The sequence below is a fragment of the Platalea leucorodia genome (genome assembly GCF_965183815.1).
Source record: "Platalea leucorodia genome assembly, chromosome: 4".
Classification (NCBI taxonomy): Eukaryota; Metazoa; Chordata; class Aves; order Pelecaniformes; family Threskiornithidae; genus Platalea; species Platalea leucorodia.
Window position 1 is genome coordinate 10,142,314 of NC_138826.1, and position 7,946 is coordinate 10,150,259.

Below are 7,946 nucleotides of genomic sequence, written 5' to 3' on the forward strand. Positions count from 1 at the left end.
GCATCTCGCTTCCTCAGTTTCCCCAATTTTTGAAATCGTGTGTCAGCACCCCTGTGTTTGTGTAGGTGCAAAGACCCTCCTATGGGTACTCCCAGGAGTCCATGGGCACATAATGCTTTAAACCCCTGGAAACAAGACAAGCTTTAAGCAACAGAAACTTCTCCTCTGGGCAGGTTCTTCTCTTCAGAAGAGTGGGCAAGACACCTGAAGCAATGGGCAACCTCTAGCATTCATCCCAGACACATTTGGTCAGAGCAAGGGCCCATTAAGCCCACGCAGATGCCTGCACCTCACACCCCTCGCATCAGACAAGGCAAGATACCTGTAGCAGGCCGTGCTCAGTCCCCTGCATGGGTCCACAATGGAGAGGGGATTAAGTGTCATAGGGATCACAGGCACAATTACACTGTGTCTTGCGGTTCCTTACCCAGTACCAGGTGCTTTACAAGCATCACCCTTCAACGCATCCTCCCAACACCCCCGCCAGCCTGCCACTGCCAATTTAACAGATCCCGAGCTTGCTTAAGTAAAGGGAGGTAAACACAAAACATGACTTCATGCGTCCATCAGCAGCTTCAAGCCCTGGCACATGCCACAGAGGTAAGGTCATCCTTTTGCCATGCCCCAAGGACATTCTTTCTAGGAGCTAATTTCGGAGCACACGACACCCAAAGGAGGACAAGCCTCTGCTTGCAACCAGATGTGACAGGCGTGGGGGGATTTCAGGTTGTTTTCATACAAGACATTGACAGGTCGAGATGCTTCTACAACTGGGTCTTATCTTGGGCTTAAATCAACTAATTTACAGGATGAATTCTTTGCCTTTCAGCCCAGCTAGACTCTCCGCAGCAGGAATTGACAGAAAGCTTCATCATCACCCACTGCTCATCAGCATTAGCCCAGGATTAGAAGCAGTCCAGGAACTTTAGACATCAGCTTTGCTGGGGGATGGGGTGGTAAGTGAAGGACCTTTTCATTTTATCTTCCTGGCCATTAAGAAAGGGAATTTCAAAAACATCTGCATTAGTACCGAGTCAAAAATAATCTTTTTTTTTTTTTAACCACTCTCAGTCAAAACTATTTTTTGTACCCAGATTCTCACTTGGCCACATAAATATGACAACAACTTATGCAAAGCTAAGTAAGTCTAACTATGCGTACCTTATTTGGAGGAGTGAGACAGGAGAGGGGAGAGAGAGGTAGAGGGGGGAAAAGCTCTTTTTGACAAGTATCTTCCCAACATGTCTTTCACCATCTGCAAAATATCTGAGCTTGCTTATTCCTACTAATGAGACAGAACGAAACTGTAATCTGAAAACAGAGTGAACCCACCACCACCGGCCACCATGGCCACCTGGATGAGGAACCAGGTCCGACAGCTGCACCTACAGCAGGGCAAGCGCCTGGCTGAGAAGGGATCCAAAAACTACTGTGGGCCGGTGTCTCTGTAAGACAGGGCAAGGTTTGCAGCTGATGTCGTGTACCTTGCTCAACTTTCCTGGCATGCAACACCACCACGAGATGCTATCCTGTGTACATCCGTATGAACATACCCTGCTTCTACAGACTGTAACCAGAACAGTTAATATCATGTACACTGCTTTGGGGCAAATGTTACTCTTGTACTGGGACAAGTAGAAAATACTTAAAAGTACCAGTCAGCTGCTTTAATTACCACCTCTTCTCATCTCGGAGACGTGGCTTGCAACAAAAAGCATCTCCAGCTTATTTTTCAAACTGTCCCCCTTTTATTTAATAGTAGGGGAGAAAGCAGAAAAGACTATGCTGCATATTCATTAAAGCATATTCTTAACAAGCCAAGCGAGCCCCTGTCACTGCAGTTACCTCTGTGGCTCCCTTCAGCACTGCTCCGTCTCCTGGGGAGGACACGGCACCGGCTTGCTGAGAGGAGCCCACTGCTAGGGGCTCATCTGGCACTTACGTGTAGGGAGGAAAGAGAGGAGGCCAATTTTGCTAGCCCCTCTTTCAGTCTCCCTCAGCCCGTTTTCCATAAATAAATTTTACTTTTTTCTTCTTGCCCAGGTTTGGAGGCAGTGGGCCACCTCTGTTGGGAACTCCAGGTGTCTCCTCTGCCCGGCCACGGGCACTGCCCCGGCTGGGGGCAGCTACCAGTGGGAGGAAGAAGACGATGTGGAAATGTTTAAGCAGAAGTTAAACATGACAAATTTCAGTCTAAAACTTTTGAGAACTTTTTTCTCCAAGTGATAAACAAGATTAAATTTCCATAAGATATTCTGCAAAACCAGCTTGTTTATTCAACAACCCCCCTGGTTCTGCAGCAAGGCACAGCTCTGACAGGCTCTTTCCCCTCATGCAATAAGGGCTCCTGTACATAAAGAGACCTTGATCTTGCAGCACTGCTCACATGGGATACTGTCAAAACCAACATACTGCAGATCAGGTCCTTTACGACCCACGAGTTACAGAATACGAGACACCTTCCTGACTCAAGAGCTTGTGCTAAACTTCACTGTGTAGTTTGTTCTGACAGAAGCGCTCATGCTGCTGACTTTGCCTGTAGCTACAACAGCGGGAGTGTTTCCACGAACGTCTCCTCTTTTTTATCCTTTGCTGGATGCCACATGCAAGACCACCCAAGGGAGCCAGAGCCTGCCTCAACATCGCAAGCGCTCAGCGCTGCCTCGCAGCAGCAGGCAGCCAGCGCGGACGCTGGAAGAAACGCTTTGTGCAGTGGCTGAGAAAAGGGGCGCAGTGATCTGCGGGAACTCGGTGTCTCAGGACAAACCAACGGCAGCATAAGAAAATAAATACTCAAACAATATAATTACATTGAGGTTATGAAAGAACGCAGATAACTTGGTCACATACCCTGCTGGGACCTACTAATTCAAGGCTATGGGTTCCAATGCAATTACTGTAATTGTCCCCTGTCGCCCCCCACCCCGAGCTGTGCAAATCTGGGAAGGCTACAGCTGGGTGCCGGCTCAGGGCCTGACTTGCACTGCCTCGTACCAGCAGAAACATCCACGCCTGAGGTCAATCAACTCCTGATCCACCTGCACCATGAGCAGGTGTGAACAGTTCCCAAAAATGAGGTGGGAGAGGATCACGGTCCCTGCACCCTTGCAGCAGGCAGCTTTCTTGTGCATATCAGCAAGCCAACATCTCTCTGCCTTATTTCTTAGCTGTACCACCATGCCACACAGATGCCTTTGTCCAAAAGCTTGCCGGGGGGACAGAAGAAACCTTAGGTTTGTCACTTTGTCTCACAAGACAAAAAGCCCTCTGTTATTTCGCTCAGCAGCATCACCGTCCGGAGGGCCTCCCCCGCGGGCAGAACGCAGAGGCGACGCGTTCCTGGCAGCGCTGGAAGGGGAGCTCGCTGCCTGCGGCAGAAGCAAACTGTTAGCCAAAGAGCATCAAGCCGGTTGTTAACGAAGCCAGGCCTCAAACCACGGGCACTTGCTGGCTGGCTTGGAAGGACAAACCTCACAGTACCACAAGCAGGAATAAGGACTTAAAGATTGCTATGACTAGCCTTCCTCTTCAGGAAACAAAATTCTGGCCCGTGCTTCCCCAGCACCCGATACTGCAGAAGAGGAGGAATTCTACCTTTGCAAGCCAGTCAGTTGCAAAGATTACCTACAGCAGAGGCTGCAGGGAGGGAGGGAGGAAAAAATCCTTTTTTGACATCTCTGGTATTCAATTTCGCTCTCAGAACGTGAGACAGTCTGTCCTCACCTCAGCATGCATGACGCCAAGATGTTCCTGATCATCACATACCCAGCCGCTTTTACAAAACTAACCCCAATTCACACTTTATCCTCCTGGTGTATCTCTGTGAGCCCCAGGGACAAGCCACGGCCTGGGAATTTTCTCCGTGGCACCGCTCCTGCAGACACACACAAGCTGTTACCTGCACGCGTTTTCAGGACAGAGGCCTGCGGGCCCTTCCTAAAGGGGCTTTAGAAAGTATGAATCTTCCACAGGGTTTTTCTGCAGAATTACGATAAGGTTAAAAGAGATTTATTTTTTTTAGTCATTCCACGTACTTATCCCTCTTAGACTCTTCCTAGAAGACCCAGACGTCTTTAGGAGCACGCACTGAAGACGATGCGGTTAACCACCCCAGCAGGCAGCGCGCGAGGCGTGGGTCAGCACACACGCAGCCCTCTCTGAAGAAAGTGGGAAAATGTGGTTATACGTGGGACTTGCCTCCCACTGATGCCTCATCCTCACTACACAAAATACACAAACAAAATGGAAGTCAACTTAGCAGAAGCCCTGGTGAAATCATTTTCACAATTTCCAGGTCACATTTTAATGTCTGTTCGCATTTTCCCAGGTAACTTGGAAGCAGGGTCCTGCCGCCTCCCCGTTTCCTTTCCACTCCAGGCCATTGGGGAAGCATCTTTATCCCTCTCTAACATCTATGGAAACCAAGACGCAGCGAGACAGCAACGTGCTCGGAGGCGCACGAGTTTGTAGCGCAGCTGGGAACCAGACAGGGAGTCCGCCTCCAGCCATTAGACCACATCGGGAAGAGCCGCTCTTGTGCGTACCCAAAGACAGGAGCTACTCTAATTTCTTTAATGAAATACAAGTGTCTGGGCATGTTGCAGATATCATCCCAGGTCCTTCAGTTCTTCCTTGATCAAGACTTGATCAAGTCGTCTTTGTGTCTTCTGCAGAAAGGTTTTCACCAAGGACACGAGACACAACCCGACTGAGCGCCTGCCCTGGCAAGTTGAGCGCTTTCCCCTGGCCGCACCCCAAAACTGCCAGGAACAAGCCAATTAAAGCGTTACGGCACGGGCTAGCTCTGCTTTCCCGGGCGGTGGGGTTTTTGCTGTTTTAATAACCAAGCCCCTTTACCGAGCACAGAGGCAAAGCTGACGCCCTCGGCGGCACGGCGCAGCCGGACCAAAGGCACAACGCGGCGGGGCTGGGGCTCAGCCCCCCCCGTCCCGACCGGCGCCACCGCCGCGGCCCGCTGGGGGCCGAGACCCGGGGGGGCCCCCGGGCTCGGCGCGGCCCCCGGGGAGCGGCGGCAGCCAGAGGAGGAGCGCGGCCCCGGCGGCGCTGCCCTCCCCGCCCGCGGCCCCCTCCTCTGCCCCGGCGCCGGAACGGACCCGCCGCCCCGCCGCGCCTCGGCTTGCCCGCACGGCCCCGCGCCTCTAAGGCAGAGGTTTAAGATAATATCGACTAAAAAAGGGGGAAAAAAAAAAGCGGTCCGAGTTGCATTTTACCTGTTCTCTGCAAGACTCTCTTGCGCAGCACTTGCACACCTGATGGGTTTCTGAGCAGCCTCCTTCACGCTTGGATTTATATCGTGTGCAGCTGCGACAGCCTCTCCTCATCCATCACGCCCTCCCATTCACAACTGGGACTTGGGGAAAAAAAAACCCAGCCCAAACCCAAGACCACCCGTGTCAGAGTCACGCTGCTGTACCGGCTCGTCCGATAGACCCAGTGCGGCTGAAAATGCCCGCACCCCCGGAGCACACCACGCCGAGGCAGAACCACACACCCCAGGGTTACAACAGCCGTAACGTAGCTTCATAGAGAGCCAACCTTTTCCCTAATGCTTGTTTCTATTCTCCACCTGCGAGTAAAGAGTACCAAATTCATACCTGCTACACCTGGAGGAAGTATTTAGGGGGCCTGTTTTAAAAATTATGGGGGGTTTTTTGGTTGGATGTTTGGGGGAGTTTTTTTTTTTATTAGAATGTTGTTGGGTGGGGGTTTTTTTTGTTGTTGTCTTTTTTGTTTGGGTTTTGTTGGGTTCTTGTTGGGTTTTTTGGTTTTGGGGGTTTTTGGTTTTGTTTGGTTTTGGGTTTTTTGAACCATACAAGTTAATACTCTTTAAAAAGTGTTAACTTCATCTATTTTGGAGTTATAAATAACTACATTTTCTAAGAATAAACTAGAATTTAAATATGTAATAAAGATTATTCTCTAACAGAAGCTATACTAACATAGCAGATCCCATTCTTAAATCAGCTTTCCTTATTCTGCTTTTTACTTCTTTTCCCGAGCAGGACAGGCGGTGCCTACCTGTCTCACCCTGTCAACAGCCCCTACCCTTGAAAGTTGAGCAATGCAAGAACTCCACAGCAAGAACAAGGACACAAGATGAGCTGTGCCATGGGCACGCAGCACCTGGACCTTGCTCAGTGTTTTGCTCTTCTCTTTGCTGCAAAGGTCGGTAATCAGGCTAGATTCCACCCCACCACACACCCACCACCAAAAAGCAGCTCCCACAGTAAAAGCCAAGGAAGAAAGCAGCACCAGAGCAATTAATTTTAAATATACTGGCACGACAGGATAGTCCAGCTTTAGAAAGAACATTTCGGTCTTACGTGATAGGGTTACCACAACATAGCTGTTAAAAACCTGAAACATGGAGAGGATGATGTGCACACTGTGACTGAGCAATGCTCTTACGAATAAAAAACTACCTTCAGAAAAAGTAAAGATATATTTAGGAGGGGAGAAGGTATCAGACCTACTCATAGTAAGTTGGAAAGTAGAAAGCAAGACATCAGGAGTCCACACCTCAAGACAGCATTGCTTTTTAACAGCATGGTATCGCCTCCACCTGACAGGCTTAACCAGCATCTGACACGTGCAAGGACTGGCAATTGCACAAGACTGAGCACTTGTAGTTGAAGAGTATCTTGCACATCTCTTCCCACACAAAACTACACACCGATCAGTAATTCTGCAATCTGTACGCTCCCTTGTGTCTACCTCACAGTAGGCAGAGTTAGGAATGGAACGCAACACCAACTGCTAAATAATAAATACATAAAAAAGTTCAGTCAAACCCAGTGAACGAAGTATACTCTAGTTCCTCTGACCATGAGGAAATGAAAATGATCCTTTAAGGATTAAAAAAATCCCTGTTTTTCAGTGCTATATGATTAAGTTTATACTACTTCCCTTTCAGAAGTTCTATGTTATTCTAGAGTTCCAAGTTCACTTTTGTTTTTCTTCTACAGAGAGGACAGAGAGGAATTAAGAAATTTTATTTACCAAGAGCGTGGATGTTATGGTTTAGGTGTTTCATAGAATAACCTTTGTTCAGGCATAATCACACATGGAAATTTACTTCAAAATTAGATTCTATACTAACATTTACATAAATATAATCCATAGCTGATAGTTTCTCACTTCAAGAACAGATTTCAATTACAGATTAAAAGTAGCAGAGAAAAAGAAAGCAAGAGGAACCCAAGACTATACCAAGAAGTCCCAGAGGTTACCACATTTCTTGTTTGATTTGTCCCTACATCAGTGTTTCCGAAGACTTCATCTGAAATTAAGGAGTGAACAAAGTCTCTGAACCATATGAAGTCTTACTTCTCCTTTTCTTCCCCTGTCTAGAAGAATTACTGCCAGATACCTTTGTGCTGCACCATCCACACAGCTCCAAGTGAAACACCAACCACTGCTCTCCAGGGGTTTTTGCCTGAGTAGAACAAGGAAAGATTCAATTTTCCTTTCTCCTGCTTATGAAGTGTAGACAAAAAGTGACTACTTCTGACAACTGCAGTCAAAGTCATCTTCTGAAATGCAATGACTACTTGCGGTATGTGGAAAAGTGAACAAAAGCCATGGGAGCACTAAAGCATCACCGAGTTGCTTTGCCTGTGGGCAAGTGCTTGTCCCAGGAAGTCGGAGGACACTTGAGACAGCCAGGGTCTTGGTTCAGAACTGCGGGCACAAAGAAATCTCTAGAGACTCACTCAAGTGCAAGAGTTTGTCTAATTATTAGATACTGCAAGAAGATGATGCAACAAAACCTAAGAGGCAGGAAAAAAAAAATCTGAGGCAATTTAAGTGTAATAAAACATTAAGTCAAACAAAAAAAATCTCACTTTCACAACAAGTTTAATCTCAAGATCCTTCCAATTTGCACAAAGTCCAAACTTAAAATATATACTTCAAGTAGACAAAAA